The sequence below is a fragment of the Malaclemys terrapin genome, chromosome 13 (genome assembly GCF_027887155.1).
Source record: "Malaclemys terrapin pileata isolate rMalTer1 chromosome 13, rMalTer1.hap1, whole genome shotgun sequence".
NCBI lineage: Eukaryota > Metazoa > Chordata > Testudines > Emydidae > Malaclemys > Malaclemys terrapin.
In genome coordinates this window covers 17,740,812-17,766,220 of record NC_071517.1, presented here as the reverse complement: position 1 = coordinate 17,766,220, position 25,409 = coordinate 17,740,812, and the positions used below count along the sequence as shown (strand labels likewise).

The window sequence follows — 25,409 nt, the reverse complement described above, 5'->3', positions numbered from 1 at the left end:
TGGGCAGTGCTACTATCTTTATTTTACAGATGGGCAACAGATTTTCAGATGCAGATAGGCACCTAGTGGGATTTTTAAAAGTGCCCAAGTAGGTTAGGTGCCTGGCTTTCAATGGGAGTTCCTCCTAGACACGTATCTGCCTTTATAAATCTGGCCCAGAGTGACTAAGTGATTTGCCCAAAATGTCTGTGGCAGAGCAGAGAATTGAAGCCAAGTCTCCTATTTCCCAGGCTAGCACCTGAAACAATAACCCATCCGTTCTACATTTTTCTTTAAATAAATCAGCAATCGAAATGTATATATTGGAACTCCTGTTGCTATTGGTCCAGAGCTACTGAAAGAACCCTATTCCCAGAGCACAAGAGAGGGCTTCCAAGGGGGATCAATCTTTTCCCTACTGATATGTTTCGAGGACTCCCAACTTAATAGACTTGCACATTCGGCTACTTTATTGCAACCGTAGAGCAGCACTAAGACCAACTCACCAGATGTATCCTGGCAGGAAACTGGTCCGGAGCGATTAAAAGTCAACATGGAATCAAACCAACAAGATCAAGGCAAACTGCAGTAGCATGTTTTGTTACATCTACTTGATGGGGAGTTCTGAGGCCTAATTACTGTTTGTGAAGCAGTTTGAGATCCTCAGGTGGAAGGTGCTACATATAGTACACATAAGTAGATACAGAAAAAGCCCACAAAATGAAATGTTTCTTGTTTAATTTCTGTTTAATTTTTCTCCTTTGATGCTCTCTCAGAATCTTGAAAGTAACATTTTTATCATCACTTTTGATCCATTTCCATTTAGCATATGGATCTTTTTAGGAAAGGATTATTATAATCCAGAGGATTTTCTTCCTTAATAATAATAATAATAATTAATAAAAGATTAAATGTGTCTATTGATGCTGTCCCTAATGAGAGATGAGAGATGTCTTTGCTAGAGCAGGTACAGTCACACCCTAACTGACAAACTCATAAACCTATCTTGAAAAGTTAGAACTTCAGATTTTGGAATAGAAAACCAAAAAGACCCCAAAAAACTCACCGCAAAACAACAACGAATAAATTTTCAAAATTTACATTAACGCACTAAAGTACTAAAAGCGTTTGCCAATAAAATGGGATAAATACTTTGCATTTGTTAATCCTGGTGACAGCAATAAAGAGAAAATAAAAACTGGTTAAGCTGTAAATTGTCGAGATGTTTTTCTTGTGCCTCACACCACTCTCTTTGGAAATTAGCCACTTGCTTTATGGAATCTCTAATTAGCATCATCCATTGTTACCAATTCACCTATTTAATATATTTTACTGTGTTTTAAAAAACCAACACCCTTTCTATCTCTCTCTCTTTTTTTTAAATGATAAATTCATAAAGATTTTGGAGATATCTTAACTCCTGTCATGTCTTCTCTTTAATAGCCCCAAACCCACCTGCTGTATGAGAATAAGGTCACTACAAATTAGGCTTCTAACAAATGACTGTACCAATCATTGGTCAGTGAACCCCTCATCATAAGAGGCGAAGAAACTGAGCTGATGCGTGTGTGGAAAAGGAGCTCAATTTAGTAGACACACTTGCCATTTGGGCTTAAAATAAACAAACGTCAGAAATAAACAATAAGCCGGAAATGGATCTAAATAGAAAACAGGAGATGCTCACCAAACTGCTAACAGCAGCTCCTTCAGTCCCATCTTTGGCTGCGTGTCCTCAGGAAGTTGTTGTGGGAGTGGAGTCAGGGGCCTTACAGGTACAGAGTATACAGAACATATATTCATCTCATTGTGGCTACAGGACATAAGACTCACCAAAGCCAGACAAACCTTCTATTATATAATCTAGAAGACACCAAACTCTCCTGGCTTCTGTGTTTCATTATAAACTTGGAATCCAGTCTATAGTCATTGAAAGTTTCATGCTAAGGTTCATAATTGGGTCCAGTATCAAGCAGAGAATTGACTGAATCAAAACCCTGCATGTAAATAGCCTTGAACTGTGGCGAGGTTCTGATCCTGGTACCATGCTTGCAGTTGTCTCTTAACTTTATAATGGGCCAAATCAAACTGTGAGGAAGTTTGAATTCAGATATGATTATGGTGGCTTTGGTCCATCTGTAAATTTGAGCATACCGTGGCCAGTTGATGGGTTTGCTTCATGAAACTTGACAGTCTGATTTAGATGCAGAGTGTTTCTGAGTTACTGAGTTTGTGCATACCTGAGAGTCAAGCCATGAGGATCCAGGTGATCTGAAACCAGAGAAAAGGATCTCACAGCCCCCTATGAGCTGAGTTTTAGACAGTACAAACAGTAGATTTTTTCATTACAGAAATCTAACTTTACAGAGTGAGACTCTAAGGGTACATCTACACTACAGCGGGGAGTCGATTTAAGATACGCAAATTCAGCTACGTGAATAGCGTATCTGAATTCGACGTATTGCAGCCGACTTACCCAGTTGTGAGGACAGCGGCAAAATCGACTTCTGCTGCTTTTTGTCGGCGGCGCTTACTACCACCTCTGCTGGTGGAGTTAGAGCGCCGATTCGGGGATCGATTGTCACGTCCCGATGGGACGCGATAAATCGATCCCCGAGAGGTCGATTTCTACCCGCCGATTCAGGCTGGTAGTATAGACCAGACCTAAGAGATTTGGGTAGATCTGGTCTCAGAGCTGGGAACTGGCAAACCAGTTCATTTAAAATATGAATAGTTTCCTTCTCCCCCTCCATTCCCCACCAGTCCCTAGAACTTCTCTTATTTGTAGAATTGAATTTGAGCCAATCTTGAAACATGCGGAATGTTCTGATAACCTTTTAGTTCCATTTTTGCGCCTCTTCACTTAGGGTGGTTTTAGGTGGGATAAGAACTGGAAGTGCCCAAGTACTATGAGAGGAACTGTTCTCTCCACATTGCCAACCAGAATTGGAAGTATCAGCCTCTCAGAGAGTATATGATGGAGTTACCTGGCCTCAATAACCCAGGAGTTTTTTTCCAGTCCTATATTCCTATAAAAGAGAAGCTGTTCCAGAGCACTCTCCAACCCAGCTTGGAATAAATGTTCAAATCAAACCCTCGCTCTCAACGTTTTGAAGCTTCTTATCTCACCTTCTTTAAGAGTGGGTGATTTCATATATATGGAAGTTATTGCTGGTTTCCGAAGGGTATTTCATTATCGTAGAATGCAGAGGATTGCTATTAATTAATAGTAATAAGAAAAAATAGGCTGACGGGCGGCGGAGAAGCAGTGAGATCTTCAGCTGACTTATTCACAAGCAGCACCATTTTCTCAATAGTCAGTTATCACGCTACATATCTCAGGACATTCCTGATTCTGCTCTCATGCCAGATTTACATTGAGGTTAATAGAGTTGCTCCTGATTTACACCAGTGTAAGTGAATCAAAGGCAGGCCGAAGCGTGCTGCTGCAGTTTTTGTGTATTCTGGCCAGACATCATCTGTTAAACTTAATATCTGTGTCTAAAGAAAGGGGGAGGGTGTCCCTTCTAGACTGAATTCCATTCACGTTCTTCTTGGAAGGAGAGACAATGTCCATCAACTTTCAGGACCACAAGTGACCAAAAAAAAAATTCTTTCAAGCTATGACGGGTGAGTGAAGGGCCACTTCTCACCTTTAATTGTAATGAAATTCCTTCCAGATGCAAGCACACATGCTGCCAAAATGTGAGAAAAACAGACAGCTTGACTTGAGAAGCCAACATGTCTGCCACCAAAGTCAGGAAAGACCTTGGATGATGACAGTAATAGCCCCTCCTCACAACAGTAAATTTTCACATCACCTATTGAAGTTGCCAGACTTGTAAGCCCACTTTTAAATAATGTTTAAACCCCACCTCCTTTCATACACAGTGTCCCACTCACTCATTGGTGTTCTGAGCTCGCTCCTGCTGGGATGCGAGTTCAAATCCAAGGACACTGAAAGCAAATGAAAATTACTGCTTCTAAAGGTCAGCTTGGAAGCAGGCAGGCTGAGATAAGGCTGTGTATGTGAGGATAGACTCTTTCCTTAGAGGTCTCCACAAGGCTGTGTCGGTCTCCGAGTCACGAGAGACTCTTCTTAAACTAAAGAAGGACATGCATGCATGCGTGTGCACACACCTTAGACTTACTCTGCTTTTGCTGTTCAGAAAGCCCATTCTTTCAGGCTATGCAACCTGAAGTTTAATGTAACAAAACAAACAAAAAAAACCCATCAACCCACTACTTAAAGAGGCAAATATTACACATTAGACAGCTCATCATTTAGCAGGGATGACCCATTGGTGTAGTTAAAGAGTTGCAGATCATGTCTCTATGATCATTTTTTTGAAAGGATATAAAATTATTCTTTTTCTTTCTCTTCTCTCCTCCTCCCGTGAGAAGAAAAATCTGTGAATATGTCCATATGGAACTGAAATATGCTGAGGGTTTGGGTTGAGGAAAAAGGGGGTCCTTACATAAGCCTAAACCCAAATGCTGGTACTTTCACAACAGCATCTAGTGCTGGGGTTTAGCTTGGGAAGGATTTTGAAAAGCCTTTTGCATCACCCCCTCACCCTATTTCTTTCCCTTGTTTGTCCTGCAAAGAGCTGATGTGTGTGATTTTTTTCAATTTCTAATTCTCTTTTTTTAAATAATTTTTTAAAGCTGATATCTATAAAGCTAGAAAATGGCTCGCTTTGCTTTTTTCTCTTTCTCCTTTTTCTCAAATCACTGAGCCATCTGTGGAAATGCCACATTTCAAGCCGTCTCGAGACAGAATCCAGCTCTCTGCCTTGTGATCTGCATGTCAAGGTGAAACTGCAATAAGATAATAATGTCACTATCCCCAGAAGGCAGGCGGTAAAAGATACTAATTGCATTTCACTGAAGGCTTCAGAAACACTCAGCAGCTGGAAAGCTGAGAAGAATTTTGATGCTATTCTTATAAGGGAAGATTTTTTTTTCCCTTATACTGTTTGTAAATCTATTACAGAACATGGGGAGTGGAGGTGGGGGAGGAAATGTATAAAACCAGTTAAACGCTTAATGTTTCCCATTATATTTTGTGAGCTGTAGGTGGTCTAGAGCGTATGAAAATATAGCACATTTCCTTGTTATCAGCAATAATAATTTATTATTATTATTTATTGTGAATTGTTATTTTATACTTTAAAAGTCCCCCACCAAGGCTCTCAGGGCTCTGCACTTATAGTTAAAATTTATTATTATGGATAGTAGTGTATTTTTAAAATAGTAACTAAATAATCTAAAAATAACACATCTAAAAAGCCTAATGAAGTTTTACCATTGCAAAAAATATGCAAGAAGGCAGGTATCCTACAGAACAGTTGATACTGATTAAAATAGAAAATCTCTCAGGAAAGAATATATTATTTCAGTCCTTTTGAAAAATGGATGGAGGCAGGGCTGGGGGATTCATCTAAGGAGATCAATTCTACACCCTAGGGACAATAAAACCAAGGTTGGGGAGAAACAAGCCCTCCAGAATTATCCTCAAGGATAGAGGTCTCGAATATAGTCAATTATATCAAGAAGGATGAAGGGAAAGAAAACAAGCTTTTTGTTGAAAGAGTGGATTAATGGAGAAATGGATGATCTAGTTGATTTGGACTTTTACAAAGCCTTTGACAAAGTTCTTCCTAAGAGACTGTTAGAGAAGTCATGAAGTTAAAGGCGAAATACTGTCATGTATCAGAAACTGGTTAAGAGAGGGAAAACAAAGAGAAGGGATAAATGGTCAATTTCCATCATAGTCAAAGGTTAACCGTGTAGTCTATAGGACTAACCTGCTTGCTTGTGTGTGTATAGTGTATCTTTTCTTATAGTTTAAGTATGTGATGTATTGTAATAGGTTTATAAATTTATATTAAAGTAAGTTTGGCTGTAATGCAAGAGACCTACAGGATTTGGATCCCTGGGAGCTCTAGTCTTGTGTAATATATTTATTAAGGAGCTGAAAAAGAATATGAACAACGAAGTAGCAACGTTTGCAAGCAGCCCAAATTTACTTAGGTTAGCCAGGACTAGGGAAGACAATGAGGAACTTCAGAGGGACCAAGCAAAGGTAGGTGACTGGGCAGCACGCTTGACGATGGAATTCATTGTTGGCAAATGCAGAGTAAAGCCAAGTGGAAGGAAACCTTTGAGCTACTCCTACATACTGGTGGTTTCTAAATTAACTGTAATGGCTCAAGGAAAAGACCTGAGTGTCTATGTGGACAACTCAGTGAAAATCTCTGCTCTGAATGTGCAACGGCCGTCAGATAAGCAAAGATAGGCAGTATAAAGAGTGGGATTAAAAATAATGCTGAGAATATTATAATGCTATTATATAAATCAATAATATGGCCTTGCCTGGAATACTGTGTTCATTTCCAGGCAAACAATCTCAAAAAGATATAGCAGAAATAGGGATTGAGACATTGAAAGGCTTGCATATGAAGAGTGGTTGAAAGATGGGGACCGTTTAGCTTAGAGAGGAGATGATGTGTGGCGACAGTGAGTGGTGTGTATATAAAGCAAATCGGGAATGCCTATTCACCCTTTTTTATGATACAAAAACAAGGAGAAATTCAATCCAGTTGAAAGGCAGCAAATTTAAAACTGACCAGGGAAATAGTTTCTATGCAAGACATAATTAACCCATAGAACTCATTGCTACAATATTTTATTGAGGCCTAGGATAAACGTGATTCAAAAACCATTATAAATGTATTTGGAGAATGAGAGTATTCACAACTGCATTCACAACACTCATGCTTCACTAATATCTTGGAGTTAGGAAGAAACTTCCCCTTGGGCAGGTTATTCCATAATGGTCTGTTACAGAGATTCTTGCACCTTGCTGTGAAACATCTGGTGCTGGCTACTGTCAAAGATGGGATACTGTTTGTAGGTAATATGGCATTTCCAATGTTTCTTCGAATAACCCTATTGACATAATTCTAGGATCATCTTGCAGTGTTCTTATTCTGATGCCAGACTGATACTGAGAGGCATCCTTCACTGTATAAGTCATTCTTCACATTAACACGTTAAACTCTAAGTCTGGGTGTGAGATATGCACATTGCACTGGTGAGTGGTCCATGTCAGTGGCATTAAAAGACCTGTGCAATGTGTAGCAAAGGCCCTACCTGTAATGTGGCTTCGTAGCCCCAAAGGAGCAGTGTATGGTGCAATTGGTCTGGATGTTTGTCAATTACTTGAGGAGGCAGGGACTAAATAGTTTTCAAATGGGCGGGGGAAGGGTCAACCTCTAGAGATGGTTAGTTCTGCCCCTCGTTTACAATCTGAATCTAAGGCAAAAGAAGCAAAACAACACCCATAGCTCTGGCTTTGTCATTACTCCCTGAATAAGGTACGTTGTCCTGAGCTATCACCGATGTCTTCTGTGCTTCGATACAGCTTTGTATTTATTCATTCACTGGTGAGAGGGGTGATTTGGAGGAATAATTTTTTTCTTGTTGTTGTTTTGAGTGCTGCACAAACATGTATAGGCTCTGAAGATGTTTGGGGGGAGATGGGGGCTGGGAGGATTTGGCCATCGTTCGCCTGCCTTTGCAGACGCATAAGCTAATTCACTGTGGCACTTGATTCCTGAGTCGCATGCTGCCTTTCGGGATCAAGGGCTGCCCTCCAGTTCGGCTGCCGAATTACATAACTCAGAAACACACCATAAAGAGGGTCAGTTCCTGCTGATATTTTTAAATGAGCATGAGAATTCAAACCCGATGTTCTTTGTTTCCACCCCTCCTGGTACAAAGTGCCCACCCGTTTGCATGTGGAGGGGGAGGAAAGCTTTGTATGTGGTTTGATGGAATAGAGCCCATCGTGGTGCTTGTAATGAACATGCCGTGCTAATCGGGGTACCAGCCAGCCACACGCTGCCAGGATGCAGAACTAAGCCCTGTTTGCTAACTGCTGTTTCCTAGCTTGCTTGGCTTTGCTGAAAGGCTTGAGGTTTAATTTTTTTGTTTTTTCCTCTCTGTGAGACTAAGCCGGAACATTGCAAATGAGGAGCTACGTGCCATAGCGGGCAGGATCTCTCTGTGTAGCCGGCTGCAGAGCACTCTACCTAGAAGACATTGCTTAAACCTGTCCCAATTAATCACCCCTCACTGACTTGGACCTGGCAGGCACTGTGCTGAGCCGCTGCTGCCTTCTCCGATTTTATCCAGCTCTAGCTGATCCAGGCGGCCCTGCAGTGGCCCTGTGGCGTATGCTTGAACAATCTTCTGGAGTGCCATGAAAGATTCATGAGGGTGAAGTGTTAGCATGTGTACTGACTGGGTAATAGGCTGGGACTGTTCTTCCTGGATATCAGGAGGGGAGGGGAGAGAGGAGAGGGAGGGCAAGGCACACAATAGGAAGTCTTGGCACAGGCAGTTCTCGATATAGCAGCTATAGCTGTGGAATCTGTTATATGTCAACATGACCGCGGCAGCGTCTGTAGAGGAATGGGGAGGGAGCATATTTCCTTTTATACTTATGTTGGGGCAGGCGGTTGTATTAGCTCAATAAAGAATAAAAAAAAGGTACAGTGCATGTTACCACAGCTATCGGATCTCCTTTTTGTCTGTGTAACCCACTCTTCTTTGGGGTCATTCTCTAGATACTATTGGAAGGTTCACAGTTTCCCCTTTGTAAATAGGTTACTAAAGATGGTACCAAACCCAGATTCCAAACCCCCCTACCTGCAGTCATTGGGAGGTTCAGAATCCAGACCCAAATTTTGCAGTGAACTCTGCTCTCTAACTTGGCTTGAAACCAAACCTTGGATCTGAATATCCTTGATGGTCCATGGAATGGGGAAATCTGAATGTTAGTATCAGGCCCCTTTCTGTGCTACCAGCTAAGGGCCTGATCCTGCAAAAGCATGCTCATGGGCAGGGTGCCACTGAAATCAACAAGATTTTGAACAGATGCAGGGATCCACACCATGTGCAGTGCATCCCTTTGCAGGATTGGGACTTAATGGAGTAAAACTCAGAACATCTGAGCTACAATGAAATTTATAGGCTACAGGCATTCAAGGTGTATCTTGGGGTGGGGGGCTTAGATACTATAAGTGAAATCCTGGCCCCATTGAAGTCAATGGGAAAACTCCTATTCTATATAAGTTCTAATACCACACTGATCACTGTAGTATCGGAGCGCCTTCCTGTAGTGCATTTAGTGACTAACGTCTGTCATGTATTGTTTGTTCTCTCATTCCCCCTTCCCCCTTTTTTTGGAGGGGGAAGGGGGGGTTAATATACAAGTTGCTATGTTAGAGACAGCAAGGTCAAACAAATGTGCCTTGCACTAGTAGTGGAAGGTGGTGAGGTTTGCAATGGTCCCTAGTTCATGGGGGAGTTCATTCTACAGGCTCAGACAGGCCACTGAGAAAGTTCTGTTTCCCACACAGGTGAGCATTACCCTTATTGTCGAGAGTTCTGTTGTGCCACAGAAATGTACCACAGTCTTTGTCCTGGAGCTTTGAGCAAGCTTTCAAATATCCTCGGCCCAGGCCATGGAGTGCCTCAAAGATAAGATCAGAGATCTTAACTTTGTTTGAAATTCAACAGTAAGTCAATATAGAGAATGGAGGATAGATAGATTTGATGTTTGTGGTAGCTAAGCACTGGGGCATCGTGGTGGTAGCAATGTGGCCGTACGTGGTGACCTTGGGCAAATCCCCTGCATACAGCTGGCACTTCAGCCCATGCCATCTGACCAGTTCATGTAGTGTTTGCATGTAGATGTTGAAAAGGACAGGAGAGAGAATTGATCCTTGTGGAGCACTATCAGTGAGGGGTCTAATGGTCGAGGTGCAGTTTCCCATCACTACTCATTGGGTGCATCTCTCCAGAAAGGTCTCAAACCATTTTAGCACATCACCCAGGCCCCTGCCATCTCTCTCAGGTAAGACAGCATTGCCTCATGGTCAACAGGGCTGAATGCTGCTGATAGGTCCAGGAGGATGAGAATGGTTGTCTACCCTGTATTCATTGACAGCGGGAGATCCTACATCTGTGCCATTGAAGCAGTTTCAGTTCCATGTCTTGGCCTGAATCCAGATTGCATCAGGTCGAGAATGTTAGCTTCAGTTAGAAGAGCTTGTTGTTGGCCTTCGCCTAATGTCTCTGTGAACTTGCTCAGGAACGGAAGATTTGACACTGGGCAGTAGTTGTCTACGACTGAACTATCCAGGGTGACAATAGCAAAACACCCATTGACTTCAATGGGTTCAGGATTTCACTTTATGGTCGTAGGCGTCATATTAAAAACCCGAGAGACTCTTTCCAATTTGCCCTTCCTTTTCTGTCTATATTTGTAGGTAGAAACATATTGTGACAGACCCAGACCAGTGGGGTACAGGAGTCTGGTAGAGGGCAAATATACTGGTCACTGGATGAGTAGTTTTCTGTTCCCTGAGTGACCAGAGCAGGGGCTGCACTAGAGAAATCAAAAAGAAGAACAGGAGTACTTGTGGCACCTTAGAGACTAACAAATTTATTAGAGCATAAGCTTTCGTGGACTACAGCCCACTTCTTCGGATGCATAACGAAATCAGGAACCTGCTAGAACCAGTTAAGGCAGGCAGGCTAATTAGGACACCTGGAGTCAATTAAGAAGAAGCTGCTAGAATCAATTAAGGCAGCTAATCAGGGCACCTGGGCTTTAAAAAGGAGCTCACTTCAGTTTGTGGTGGGAGTGGGAGGAGCTGGGAGCAAGAGGCGCAAGGAACTGAGAGTGAGAGGGTGTGCTGCTGGAGGACTGAGGAGCACAAGCGTTATCAGACACCAGGAGGAAGGTCCTGTGGTGAGACTAAGGAAGGTGTTTGGAGGAGGCCATGGGGAAGTAGCCCAGGGAGTTGTAGCTGTCATGCAGCTGTTACAGGAGGCACTATAGACAGCTGCAGTCCACAAGGCTCTGGACTGGAACCCGGAGTAGAGGGCGGGCCCAGGTTCCCCCCAAACCTCCCAATTGACCTGGACTGTGGGTTCTTCCAGAGGGGAAGGTCTCTGGGCTGTTCCACAACCCACATGGTGAATCTCTGAGGCAAGAAAATCAGCCAATAAGCGCAGGACCCACCAAGATAGAGGAGGAACTTTGTCACAATATATATTTATAGATTCAGTATATTTGACACAGCAACATGGAATGCAGTACATTTATGAATGATAATTTATAGCACACCTTGAGTGTTTTTATTGAGCATGAAAACAAAGACCAAGTTACTTAACTATCTGAAAAAAATCAGTTGAAACGCCCTGCCTGTTCCTCTGAAATGTCTGTCTCACCTCTGGAGTGCAATGCCTAGATCATCACATTGCTATTGTGGAATGGAATTTAGGAGTAAAAACAAAATAAGAAAACTTGTAGGGTTGTTGGGCTACCTGCTCAGCCCTTGGGGACAGGGAATATCTCATGTTACACAATAGTGACCCCTTTTTCCAATTAAGGAACAGCACTGATGGGCTCCAAAGGAAATCCCATGCAGTCCTCATGAGCCAGAAAGTAAGTATTGGTGCAAAAGCCAGACAGGCATTCAAGGCAAAGAGTAAATGAGTTGCCGAATCTCTCCATCCCACTCTTTCTGGCTTGCATCCCAGACTAAGTAAAACAGTACAGACATCTAAATGACTGAAATTAGTTCAGAAGACAAAAGTTCAGGGCACTGCAATATCCAGGAATCAATTCACTGCAATGCATTTGCAGAAGAATGATGGCTGAGTTGCAGGAGAAGGAGCCAGGAGTGGAGTTCAAGAAGGGGTTGGGTGGGAATTATGGAGATCATGAGGTTCCATCATGGATGCAAAGAACACTTCAAGGGGAAGCATTCAGGGCCAGATTGTGACTTGCCCCAGGGTGGATGTACAAATTGCAACCTTTGCACTCACCTGAGCATAGGCAGCATGAGGCTAAAAGCGCTAGCGGAACTAATCACTGCAGAAGACACAAGGTGTGATCCCACGCCTCCATACCAGCCTGCAGATCTGGACGGTCACTTACATGCTGCAGACCCAGAGCTCCAGGGAGCAATGTGTCCAGCTGAGGCACCTCACTGCCCTCAGGTGCAGATGTGCCTTAAATGCACAATAGAACCCTTAACCTTTATAAGCACAAGGCATGGGCACTCCCTTTGCTTATAGCCCGAGTAGAGATAACAAATAACCCTCAGATTCAGGGGAGGGAGGTAGCTGTGGTGCTCAGAACGAGGGGTGGGAAATTATGCTTCGTGCAGACAATCTGTGTGCTGTAGGGACCCTTTCTAATCTCTCCCATGCTTGTTCTAAAGCAGGAGTTCTCAACCTTTTTTGAATCATGCCCCCCTTAGCATTTTTTTAACTTGACGCCCTCACCTCCCCCTACTTCTCCTCAGAAGTGACAAGGATACTGCCTGGCACACAGGATTGCAATACCACTCCAACTGGGCCCAGCCAGCCACCTCTCCATCATGATTGGCAGGTGGCAGGTGTGTGTAGAGGTTCCCTCAAGGCAGAGGAGAGGTCATGTTGCAGAGTAGGGGCCCTCAAGGCAGAGGTGGGGAGTGCAGGACCTTAACTTTTGTTTTGTAATTGACTAGATGTCAAGTTAGCAGCAGGGCTCTTTACCCTACAACGGGGGCTGGATACTCCCCCCTCATTTCTCCAATCCCCAGGGTAGGGTGGTGGGTCCCAAGCCTCTGTGCTCCAGAGGCTACCCCAGCTCAGAGATCCCTGAAGTCTCTGGGGAGCTAGCGCCACTGGGCCTCCCCTCTTCTATTCCTGTGCCCTGTGGGAGGCACAAGCTCCATCCCCAGCTTCTGCCCCCATCACCACCCCACTTACTAGGGACGCCCTGAGGTCATCCCCTGGTGCAGCCAGATAGCCAGAGAAGCAGTGCTTAATTCATAAGAAGGGCCAGGGATCAAGCAATTTTTTTTACTTTCAGAACTGATGCAGCAAGCCCAGAGGTGCCGGTGCAACGAACTGCCAGGCCCAGAGGTGCTGGGGCTCTGCCCTGGCAAGCCCCAGCACAAATTAAATGCTGCAGAGCAGGCAAAATGCTTGAGGCCACAGAGGAGCCAATGCGCTCAGTGGGCCAGGCCTGGCCTGTGCCAACTGGCTGAAGTGCGAGGCCAGCACTAACAGGGTAAAGTGCAGGCAGCAGCACTCTGTGCAGAACTGGGGCAGCGAGTGGAGTGATCCCCCAGGGATCCCAGCCCTGACCTGCATGGGTCCCCAGCCCTGTCCTCCTCCTTGTCTGCCTCCACCACTGCTCCCACTGGATCATGACAAAGGTGCAGCTGGGCCAAATTGGAGTGAGTGGCATACATTTCTGAATTAGAAGGCTTGCTTTGACCCCCGTAGAAAGTTTGACGCATGCCCCAGGGGGACACCCCTCTGCCGCCCCAGTTGAAAACTTCTGTTGTAAATAGACTATGAGATGTCTGGTTATTCGGTGGACTGGTCTAGATCAGACAGATTTCCCTTGACTGACACCTGCTTCCCATTTGGTTACACAGATTTTATATATATAAATAAAAAAGATTCACTTGTTGTGACGAACTGGGCCTGTTCTCACTGTGGTCTGTGAGTGCTGACGGGGGAGTGTGCTGGGATGGTCTGCATTGCAGGATGGGATCTGCCCGAGGGCGCATACCTGAGTGTGTAACATGAGAACCCAGGAAGGGGTTGAAGGCCAGGTGACTCCTTAGCCCGGGAAACTGAACAAAGGCTGTGGGAGGGGTCGAAAAAGCAGAGTGCTGGAAGCAGGCTGGAGGGAGGCTGGAGAGATGGCTGGGAGGCAGAGATGGCTCTGACCCCCCAAAGGGGGGTGGGCTGGCATGCCCTGGGACCCCAAGCTGGACCTAACTGAGGGGGGGGCCCTGTTGTCTGTGCCTGCAAGACCTGTCTTGGACTGTATTCCTGTCATCCAAATAAACCTTCTGCTTTACTGGCTGGCTGAGAGTCATGGTGAATCGCAGGAAGCCGGGGGTGCAGGGCCCTGAGTCCCCCAATACTCCGTGACAACTGGTGGCAGCGGCGGGATCTACTGCACCCCGTGGACGGCGCTTCCTGCAGTAAGTGACTGGGGAGCAGTAAAACGAAGGGGGATTGACGGGGACCAGGCGTGCTGGAGAGTGAGAGAGAGACAGTCATTACCCCTGGGAGTGTGTGACCAGCGAGAAGGACTTTTGCAGTAACAGGGTCCCCCGGGGGGATCGCAGCGAGTGGTCCCAGGGGCAGAGGAGTCTGCAGCTCGACCCTGGCAGAGAGGTGGTGACCTCGAGAAGGGCTGGCACACTAGGGGTCCCCCTGGGAACTGTGGGGAGCTGTGAGCACACCGGCCGGTGAGTGGCCAGCAGGAAGATGTATGCCAAGCGGCTTAAGAGCGACCTGGTGGAGCTGTGCAAGCAGAGGCGGCTGCGCATTGGGAGGCTCACCAAAGAACAGCTCATTGCCCAGCTGGAGGCGGAAGATCGTGCGAATGAACTGATCCCTGTGTCTCAGGGAAGCAGCCTGGCAAATGCAGCGCAGGCACCAGTGTCTGTCCCAGCTGGGAGTGGTCAGCCGGCTGCTGAGGGCTTCCCGAGACCCCTCCTTCCTATGCCTAGGGGAAGGGTGGGGGGGAGCCCAGCAAATACCGAAGGCGCCGTGACCCCCCCGGCCAGCAGGGGGTCCCCCCGGCGAAGCTCGCCGGCCAGCAGAGGATCCTCCCGGCGACGTTCGGCATCCGTGGAGCGGAATTGGCTGGAATGGGAGAAAGAGCTAAAACTGAGGGAGCTGGAGGATCGTGAACAACAGAGACAGCATGAAGAGAGACAGCGTCAGCATGAACGGGAGGAGAAAGAGAGACAGCATCAGCGTGAAGAGAGACAGAGACAGCATGAACGGGAGGAGAATGAGAGACAGCATCAGCGTGAACGGGAGGAGAAAGAGAGACAGAGACAGGAGAATGAGAGACAGCGTCAGCATGACCTGGAACTGGCGAGATTGAAGGGCAGCGAACCCCCGGCTGCGGTGAGTGAGGGGGGACCCAGGACTGCACGGAGCTTTGATAAGTGCATCATGGCCCCATACAAGGAGGGGGAGGACATGGATGACTTCCTGGAGGCCTTTGAGACGGCCTGCGAGCTGCACCGGGTGGATCCCGCGGACAGACTCCGGGTCCTTACCCCCTTACTGGACACCAAAGCCGTGGCATTGTACCGCCAACTGGAAGAGGCAGAGAAAGGGGACTACGAACTATTCAAAAAGGCCCTGCTACGAGAGTTTGGGCTGACTCCTGAGATGTACCGGGAAAGGTTCCGGAGTCAGGATAAAACCCCTGAGATCTCATATCTACAACTAGCCGCCCGCATGGAAGGATACGCCAGCAAGTGGGCTGATGGGGCCCAGACGAAGGAGGACCTGGTCAAACTGCTGGTACTGGAGCAACTGTATGAGCGGTGCCCATCTGACCTGAGGCTGTGGTTGGTGGACAGAAAGCCAGAGAACCCGCGACAGGCAGGCCAGCTGGCCGATGAGTTTGTAAAGAGCCGGTCAGGAGATAAAAGGGAGGAGTCCCAAAGGAGCAATCCCACCACAACGCAGAGAGAGAGTCACCATGGGACCTCCCCGTGGGAAAATACAGAAAAACCCCATCAGAGGGGAACATCCGGCATCAGGACCATCCGACCCACTCAAGGGGACCCATGGGACATGGGCTGCTACCACTGTGGCCAAAAGGGCCACATACGGGCCCAGTGCCCCAGGCTCAGGGACAGACTGAGCAGGCCGAACCCACAGAGGGTTGACTGGGTAGAGACCCAGCCCGGCGAGAGGCAGCATTCCCAGGGAAGGGGGGCTGGCAGGGTACCACCTGCTAAGGAGGGAGGAGAGCCCCAGGCTAGCTTCTCCGGGGGGCCAGATGCTCCGGATTCAAAGTTCTCCGTTTACAGGGTTGGCGCGGGGCTGTCCCTGCGGAGCGAGTGCCTTGTTCCCCTGGAGGTGGATGGGAAGGAAGTTTATGGTTACTGGGACACGGGCGCAGAGGTGACACTGGCCCGGCCCGAGGTGGTGGCCCCAGATCGGGTGGTGCCCAACACCTTCCTGACCCTGACCGGGGTGGGCGGGACCCCATTCAAGGTTCCCGTAGCGAGGGTACACCTGAAATGGGGGGCCAAGGAGGGCCCCAAGGACGTGGGAGTGCACCACCATTTGCCCACTGAGGTGTTGATGGGGGGGGACCTAGAGGACTGGCCCAGCAGCCCCCAGACCGCCTTAGTTGTGACCCGCGGTCAGAGCCGGCGAGGGGCACTGCGCCCTGGCCTTGGGGGGGTTGCCTTGCTTGAGGCGCGGGACCCTAACCTGGTGGGGAGGGAACGCCCAGGGACGCGGCTCAGGGAGGCTGCAGCTTCGGACCCAGCGGGCGAGAAAGAGCAGGTGGCCATCCCCGTCCCAGCTGCTGAGTTCCAGGCCGAGTTACAGAGAGATCCCTCCTTGCGGAAGATAAGGGACCTGGCCGACCTCAATGCGGTACCGACCATGGGACGAGGTGGCCGGAAAAGATTCCTGTGGGAGAAGGGGTTCCTGTACCGAGAATGGGCTCCCCCAGGGAAAATGGAGTCAGGGGGGATCAGGAGGCAGCTGGTGGTACCCCAGAAGTATCGCCGCCAGCTGCTGTGCCGGGCCCATGACATTCCCCTCTCAGGGCACCAGGGAACCTGGCGTACCCAGCAGAGGCTGCTACGGAGCTTTTACTGGCCTGGGGTCTTTGTTACTGTCCGACAGTACTGCAGATCCTGTGACCCCTGTCAGAGGGGGAGGAAGGCCTGGGACAAGGGGAAAACAGCTTTAGGACCCTTGCCCAGCATAGAGGAGCCTTTTCAGAGGGTGGCCAAGGTAAAAAGGGCGGCTCTAGACCAAGAGAGCCCAAAGCACAGACCTCCAGACTGGAGCGCTGGGAGAAGACCACAGCCCAGTTGGAGCCCCAGAGGTATGGGGGTGGGAAAAGGGCACAGGCCGCATAAACCTTCCCACATGCGAACTGCGAGTGCCATCAAGCACCCCAACCTAAAGGGGGAGCGTGAAACTGGAGGGGCCTGGTGTAATTCTCACCAAGGAATGGGAGGGATGCGGGGGCATCCATGGGAACGGGGGTAGGTTCGAACTTCCCCGGGTCACTGGCTAAAGTGACCCTGCTCAGTTCGGTCTCGAAGGGGGGAGAGATGTGACGAACTGGGCCTGTTCTCACTGTGGTCTGTGAGTGCTGACGGGGGAGTGTGCTGGGATGGTCTGCATTGCAGGATGGGATCTGCCCGAGGGCGCATACCTGAGTGTGTAACATGAGAACCCAGGAAGGGGTTGAAGGCCAGGTGACTCCTTAGCCCGGGAAACTGAACAAAGGCTGTGGGAGGGGTCGAAAAAGCAGAGTGCTGGAAGCAGGCTGGAGGGAGGCTGGAGAGATGGCTGGGAGGCAGAGATGGCTCTGACCCCCCAAAGGGGGGTGGGCTGGCATGCCCTGGGACCCCAAGCTGGACCTAACTGAGGGGGGGGGCCTGTTGTCTGTGCCTGCAAGACCTGTCTTGGACTGTATTCCTGTCATCCAAATAAACCTTCTGCTTTACTGGCTGGCTGAGAGTCATGGTGAATCGCAGGAAGCCGGGGGTGCAGGGCCCTGAGTCCCCCAATACTCCGTGACACTTGTTACTTTGTGTATCTGTGTCACTCTGAAGCCCAAAATCTCTGAGCCAGTGTGAAGCGATGGAAATAGTTACAAGCATGGTTGAGAGGTCGTCTTATTCAGAATATCACCAGGTTGAATCACCACTGGGTTTCATGCTCTGATACCATCCGTTTGTTAAGTTCTCAGCCATTCTGAGTTTACAAATTACACCTGTGTGACAGCAAGACATGTATCTATGCCATGCCAAGAGACCGAGACCATTGCGAGATGGCTCAACCAGTCACCTCCCTAGCTCTACACCTAATTTGTATGCAATTATTTTATTGGTTATATGAGGGAGATTGCAAAGAGGGTGGATTATTTGGGTCAACTGCCACAGATCTTCAAAGCTATATATTAGAGACACACACACACACACACCCCTACCTGAAGGATGGTTTGAAATATTTTATTTCTTCCATAATACCTTAATATGCATATATAATGGGGCACATAAGCCTCCATGCAAGGCAGGAAGGGGTTAATGGGCTACTGAAGGCCCAATGAGCCCAAATTGAGATACCTGGAGCAGGAGGCAGGCTTCGAGGAAGGGGGTTAAAAAAGAAGAGCCTTGTTCACTTGGAGGGGAGGAGGCAGAGAGAGCAGATGTGGAGCTCTCACTGTGGAACTGGCGAAGACTGGTGCCTCGCAGATCTACCAGAGGAAAGGGAAGACTTTATGTTGCTTCATACTGGTTTGGACTTTGACTACCCGAAGGGGTAGAACTGTAAGTGGCCTAGCCAGAGACCTAAATTTCTGCAATCCAGAAGGCCTTAGAGCAGGGGTCGGCAAGCTTTCAGAAGTGGTGTGCCGAGTCTTCATTTATTCACTTGGATTTAGGGTTTCGCGTGCCAGTCATACATTTTAACGTTTTTAGAAGGTCTCTTTCTATAAGTCCATCATGTATAACTCAACTATTGCTGTATGTAAAGTAAATAAGGTTTTTAAAATGTTTAAGAAGCTTCATTTAAAATTAAATTTAAAATGCAGAGCCCCCCCGGACCGGTGGCCAGGACCCGGGCAGCGTGAGTGCCACTGGAAATCAGCTCGCGTGCCGCCTTCGGCACAGGTGCCATAGGTTGCCCACCCCTGTCTTGGAGCACGGGTGTGGAGCAGCAGAAGAGCAGTTGGAAAACGGAGGCTGCGTTGCTGCTTCACCACACAGTGCTGAAAGGGGGCGCTCTGGTGAGGACACACTGTAATACCCTGGCTTGACCCTGATAGCAACGCATAAGTATCTTTGTCAATGTCTTTGGTATTTGGTGTAGTAAGATGAGACTATATTTACAAAGAGATTTAGGTGCCTAAAGATGCAGACAGGCACGTAGGGAGATTTACAAAAGCACCTAAGCAGGTTAGACATCTAACTCCCATTGAAATCAATGGGCATTAGGCAGCTAACTCCTTTAGGTGCTTTTGTAAATTTCACTAGGCACCTATCTGAATCTTTAGGCAACTTCAGCTCTTGATCTATATTTGTTATTTTTTCTGGCAGCTATAGTAGTCATTAGCTTGACAGTAATAGGTCTTCTGTTGTCTGAATTTCTGCAGTAAATTTACCTGTGGCTTTTGTTATTTGCATGTGGGAATTTAGCAGGAGAAATTATCCCATTGGGGAATGCTGTTTAATTTCTAAGGAACCACTTTCTTATGGTGATATAAATCTGATTGTAATGACATGGCTACTGTGGCAATAACACAGCAATGATAAATCTCTTGTGGAAATAACGTTATTTTCAATGCACCTCTGTGAGTACCCTAAGGACTATACAGTAAATGAATCTAGGGAGTAGTTTAAATAGGCCAAATCTTTGATTCTTTACTTGGTTTTTGCTTAGCACAAATTCAGGAACAAGTATCCCTGAGTAAGGACTGAATAAAAACAGGACAGAATCAGGATTTGGGCCTATCAGTACTGTATGCAAGTCTGATCCCACAAACACTTGCTGCCCCGTGTAGTTCTTAAGGCTGTGAATAGTCTCATTGGACCTGATTCTCTTTTCACTAAGGCCCCTTGGCACCACTTTGTCAGTATAAAGGGGTCTTAAAGTGGACATAAATTACATTTACATGCCCTGTAAGGCCACATTATACCGCCAGAGTGGTGCAAAGTGGCTTTAATGTAAAATGAGAATCAAGTCCAGTGAGACAATGCACACTTGGCCCATTGACTTCAATGTTTTCAGTGTTATCATTATTAATAGACCCAAGCTGCAAAATTCGGGTCTGGATTTCAAACACTCCAGAGTTCAAGAGGGCATGCATGGATCCATTATTTTGGATCACCCCATCATAAAGATAGGAGCCATATGTGACATTTGGCTCTGGATCCAGCTTTGAGGGTTTAGGAGGTCCGAAGTAAGGGCATGTGCAAGTCAGGGTGTTTTGTTTAGACCAGTCTAGTACTTTACCTGTGTGCCTGTTTTACTGAGTGCTTTGTAGAATGCATTTCCACTAATTGAGACCCTTAGTTTTCTTTGAAACATCACCCTGATGGTAACTAAATTCTATACCCACACATCAGTCAAAGTGTCCAATGCTAATTCCTCCTGTGCAGAATCTAACTTTTCTTTTAGTCACATCTTTACATTGGCAGACAGTGAAAATGAATGATTGTTCCTTCTCTAGGGAAACATTCTAGGATCTGCTCAACACAATAGTTCTGGATAGTAGGTTGCTGCTGGTAATAATGCAACCTTAGCTGGGGCCTCTTCAGCATATTAAAGCTGAATGTTGCATCATCAGTTCAGCACTGTTTACTGGGGGTGGGGGGGAGGGGATGGAAGGAAGAGAAAACTAATTCCCTCGAAAGTGCAGAATGCTGATGTTTGCAATCAGCCCAAATCTAATCTCTGAAGGGAACAATAAAAAAAAGCCAGTCCCTCAACTCCTACCCTTTGGTCCTCCCTGCCCCCGGTTATTTCTGTTTTCCAGTTTGGAATACAAATATGACATTTAAAGTGTGTCATGGATATTATATTCTGGACTTGTTTCATCAACTCCCCTCCTTAGCCTCTTAATAGTGTGTGTGTGTGTGTGTCTGTGTGTCTGTGTGTGTGTGTGTGTACACACGCGTATACACATGCACACATATAAAATACAGCACCTGGTTTAATGGGGATTCCCCTCCCCCCATTTCATGTGGATTTCTCGGTGGCAGCTCGCCAAGCTGGAGAAGTAGATCAGCAAAACAGGGCACATAAATTGTGAGGAATTTGTCAGCCTGTACAAGCAGTTGGCCAGGCCCCTTCTGTATACATTTTACTGTGGTATGTAAATACCATTGTTCTTTTGTTACTGCTCATGATAGGATTGTGTGTGCTAGGAACACAGCCCTGTTGCCTCTCAAGTGTACGTTGTTCTGTACTGTACTGTGCAGGTCAGTAAAACAACAATGGTAGGAAGAGAGAATGCAGATTACAAGAGTGGAAAATTTCTGCTAGTAATGCTCTGGGATCCACTTTAACTAGGAGAGCTGGAAACATGAACTTGGGCATGGAATGGGAGGGAAATTCAAGGTAAAAGGAATTATCTGATGAATCTATTAGAGGGGATTAAATAAAAAGTGAAAAATAAATGCTTTTCATGGTGTTTCTTTGTCATTATTGCTAAAATATTGAAGTTTAAACAAGGAGGCTTTTAATGGAGGGTTGTCTCACAGCATGTATTGTATTCACTGGAGTTTGGTCTCTCCTTAGGTAATTATATGTATTTATCCATCTTATTGTAAGCTTTCCCAGATTAAAGAGATGCCAGCTTATTTCTTCATAATATAAAGAACAAGAATGGTGGAGACATACTTGTTAAATGTTGGGGTGGTTCCGTTGCTGGCATTCTTACCTTCTGGCCAGAAGGTCAGGGGTTCAGGTTTCCCATTGAAGGGGAATAAGAAGGGAGAACACAACTCCCCTTTCTACAATACTTAAAGAGAGATGTGTCTAGTAAATCTAGGGAGAGGCCAGAAGGGAAGAGGAGATCCTCTTGTTAACCATTTGGGCTGGGATTTCCCAAAGTATCTAAGGAAGGTAGGCATCCAGTTCCCTTAGGCACTTTCAAAAAGTCCAGCCCTAATCTGTTTGTGCCAGTTCTCAAGTGCATTAGTTATTCCAATCACACATATTCCAGTTAACAGACTCTCCCACAAGACTACTGCACAAGCATGACTTCAGACACCTGTTACTGTCGGTCTCCAGTCCCCCCCTCCCCCCCGCCCCAGCTATAGATCTCCAATCTCCCTAAATGCCCGTGAGAAAAGATGGGCTTTGCAGTGTGTCCAGAAGGTACCAAAGAGAGAAACGCTAACCCAGATTCCATAATCTTTCATAGAGAATGTCTGGCCTACAAACCCTCCGTTATTTCAAGTGTGTCCAGCCAGAGCACCTTCACGGATCTCCTGTCATAGCAGGATGGGCCAGGGAGAGAGGTCGTGCATTGCATAACCGGAACCCAAACCTTTTAGGGCTTTATAGGCTGAAACTAATAACTGGAACTTCATCCAGAAGCCACTGCGGAGGGCTTATGTTATGTGCTTTCTGCATACAATGCACTATTCAGAAGCAGACTTCACCATTCAGATGAGAGGTGTGTAAACATTCAGCCCAATTTACAGATGGAGAACTGAAGCGCAGGTAGGCTCAGTGAATTCCTCGAGATCAGACAATGAGTCAGTTGCAGAACTTAAGAACTGTACCCTGGGGTCCTGACTTACAGTCGCCTGCTCTAGTGGCCCATGCACCTTCCTATTTTATAATAATTTTATTTCAGGTGCTGACCTCTTGATCTCCATGTGCAACCTTTTAATTAGTGTAATGTTGGGGGTAAATATTGTGTCCCTCTATGGCTGTGGGAAGTGGCTTATACAGGAAAAACATCAGTGAGATTAGCGACATGCAAAGGGTTTCACTATGGTCTGTGGTGGAATAAAGTTTGTTTTCCTGGGCTGTATGACTGTCAGAAATGTGGGTTCCTCTGCCTGTCATAGCCAAATTACTGAATCTTTGGAATGGCACAGAAGTCTGGGAGATAATTTTATTTTATGTGTCCCTGACCATCTTGGCTAATAGCTATTTATGGGCCCATCCTCCATGAACTTATCTAAGTCTTTTTTGAACACAGTTATACTTCTGGCCTTCACAATATCCCCTGGCAACATGTTCCACAGGTTGACTGTGTGTTATGTGAAGAAGAACTTCCTTAAGTTTGTTTTAAACCTGCTGCCTATTAATTTAATTGGGTGACCCCTAGTTCTTGTGTTATGTGAAGAGGTAAACAACAGTTCCTTATTCACTTTCTCCACCCCATTCAGGATTTTATAGACCTCTATTGTATCCCCCCTCAGTCATCTCTTCTCTAAGATGAACAGTCCCAGTCTTTTTAATCTCTCCTAGTATGGAAGCTGTTCCAAACCCCTAATCATTTTCATTGCCATTCTCTTTTTTCAATTCTAATATATCTTTTTTGAGATCGGGCAACCAGAACTGCGTGCAGTATTCAAGGTGTGGGTGTGCCATGGATTTATATAGTGGCAGTATGATATTTTCTGTTTTATAATCTATCCTTTCCTAATGTTTCCTAACATTCTGTTAGCTTTTTTTGTCTGCTGCTGCATGTTGAACAGATGTTTTCAGAAAACTATCCACAATGACTTCAAGATCTCTTTTTTTTTGAGTGGCAACAACTAATTTAGACCCCATCATTTTGTATGTATAGCTGAGATTGTTTTACAATGTGCATTACTTTGTATTTATCAACATTGAATTTCATCTGTTATATTGTTGCCCAGTCATCCAGTTTTGTGAGATCCCTTTGTAACTCTTTGCAGTCAGCTTTGGATTTAACTTTCTTGAATAATTTTGTATCATCTGCAAATTTTGTCATCTCACTGTTTACCCCTTTTTCCAGATCATTTATGAATATGTTCAACAGCACTGGTCCCAGTACAGATTCTTGCTATTGATTTCTCTCCACTGTGAAAACTGACTGTATATTCCTACCCTTTGTTTCCTATCTTTTAACCAGTTACTGATCCATGAGAGTACCTTCCCTCTTCTCCCATGACTGCCTACTTTGCTTAAGAGCCTTTGGTGAGAGACCTTGTCAAAGGCTTTCTGAAAGTCCCAGGATGCTATATCCACTAGAACATCCTAGTCCACATGTTTGTTGACCCCCTCAAGTAATTCTAATAGATTGATGAGGCATGATATTCCTTTACAAAAGCTGTGCTGACTCTTCCTCAACACATCATGTTCATCTATGTGTCTCCAAATTCTGTTTACTATAGTTTCAACCAGTTTGCCATGTTCTGAGCTCTTGCCAATGGCTTTGATTTGAGATGCAATGCAGACCTGCTAGGTTATGAAATCTGGAAACAAACAACACAATCACCTTGTTAAGAAGGATGCTGATATAATTTCTGCCATTTGTTCCAGTTAGTTTCCCCATCCTGCAGGCATAATTCGAGCTGTGTCAGGGTTGAGTCTCAGCCAACTAGCCCTCATTCACGCTTCAGTCTCCATTAGGCAGTGAGTCCTTCCACTGTCCCTCCGTGGTTGGATAAAGGAACATTTTCAAAGATATAAAGCAAAACTTACTTTTTTCCTTATGCCATGGAATACAGACATTACAAATAAGATTAATGAATGCAGCAATTAAAGTCTAAATTGCAGTAAATAGAGTCTAAACACTAAATACATTCTTATAAGACTAATACCTATTTTGAGTAGCACTAACACATAAGTGAACTTGACTGGTCTCCAGCTATGAGTTTGTCAGTTCTTAGCTAATGCCAGCAGCCTTGGCAAGAGCTGGCATCTGGCCTGTCAACGTCACAACTGCTGCATGTTCTTTAGATTTGGATGTGAAGCAGTGCTTCCCTACTCGCTAAGGAACCTCCCTGAACTCTTGTGCAAGGTGGGTGGTGGATTAAAACCCAGATCTCAATCCAATGAATTATTGTGAAGTGCAGGAGAAGATTGGATCCAAGCCTGAAACTGTATCAAAATTGTTTGCTGACACCTGTCTCTGCAATAGGACATCCCAGGTATTGTTTTGAACTCTGGATCTGGATTTTGCAGTCCATCCTTTCTCTAATAATCTTGCCTGAAAAAGAAAACAAATAATGTTTTCGTTACATTTTGAAGGCTTGTGAATGAGAGCAGGAAAAGTCCCTTCCACACCCCCAGTCCTCCTCTCACTACTATGGTTGTGCTCTGAGCCATTCCAAGACGCTGTTACACTGTGTATGAGAGAGATGAGGACCGAGAGGGGTCAGTCTGGTGGTAGGGGGAGAGAGAAATGCTTCATCTCTGGCGGCTCATTCACATTGGCTGTTGCCAAACATTGCTGCAGTAGCTGCACAGAATGGAGAAGAAGAGAAGAAGGGAAGAGAGTGGGTGGGTGGGTTGTGGATTGAAGGGGTATTAGCATGCGGCAAATAGAGCTGCAAAAAACAGTGTCAAGGACGCACTGAGATTCTCGCTCCTCACACGAGCAAGGGAATGCAGGGAGAAGTGGAGACTCTGCAACCTCATCTCATCATGCTGAGCTTGTCACAGGAAGATTTAATGCAGCATGTGCAGTATGCATAGGAATTCGGGGACTTCAGATATTTCAGTGTTGGAGGGAGGTTATAGCAATATTCAAAACCCCCCACAAAGAATGAAGGGAAAATCTCTCTTGGGAGAAGTTGTAAGAGTTAAAACACAGCCCTGCATGGTCCCTTCACAGCTATTTC

At 46.1% G+C, this 25,409-nt stretch overlaps 1 protein-coding gene across 6 annotated transcripts in view; it reads left to right on the top strand.

Moving 5' to 3' along the window:
- The window catches only part of TNRC6C (trinucleotide repeat containing adaptor 6C), a 578,100-nt gene that overhangs the window by 276,461 nt on the left and 276,230 nt on the right, over nucleotides 1-25,409 (top strand). Inside the window, exon 1 of one of the 6 annotated variants that reach the window (XM_054047765.1) lies at nucleotides 7,332-7,358. The exons of the other annotated variants lie outside the window; for them this stretch is intronic. The gene's annotated coding sequence lies outside the window, so the exon portion shown is untranslated. Of the gene's footprint in view, nucleotides 1-7,331; nucleotides 7,359-25,409 lie in introns of those variants that run through there. 6 annotated transcript variants of the gene reach the window in all.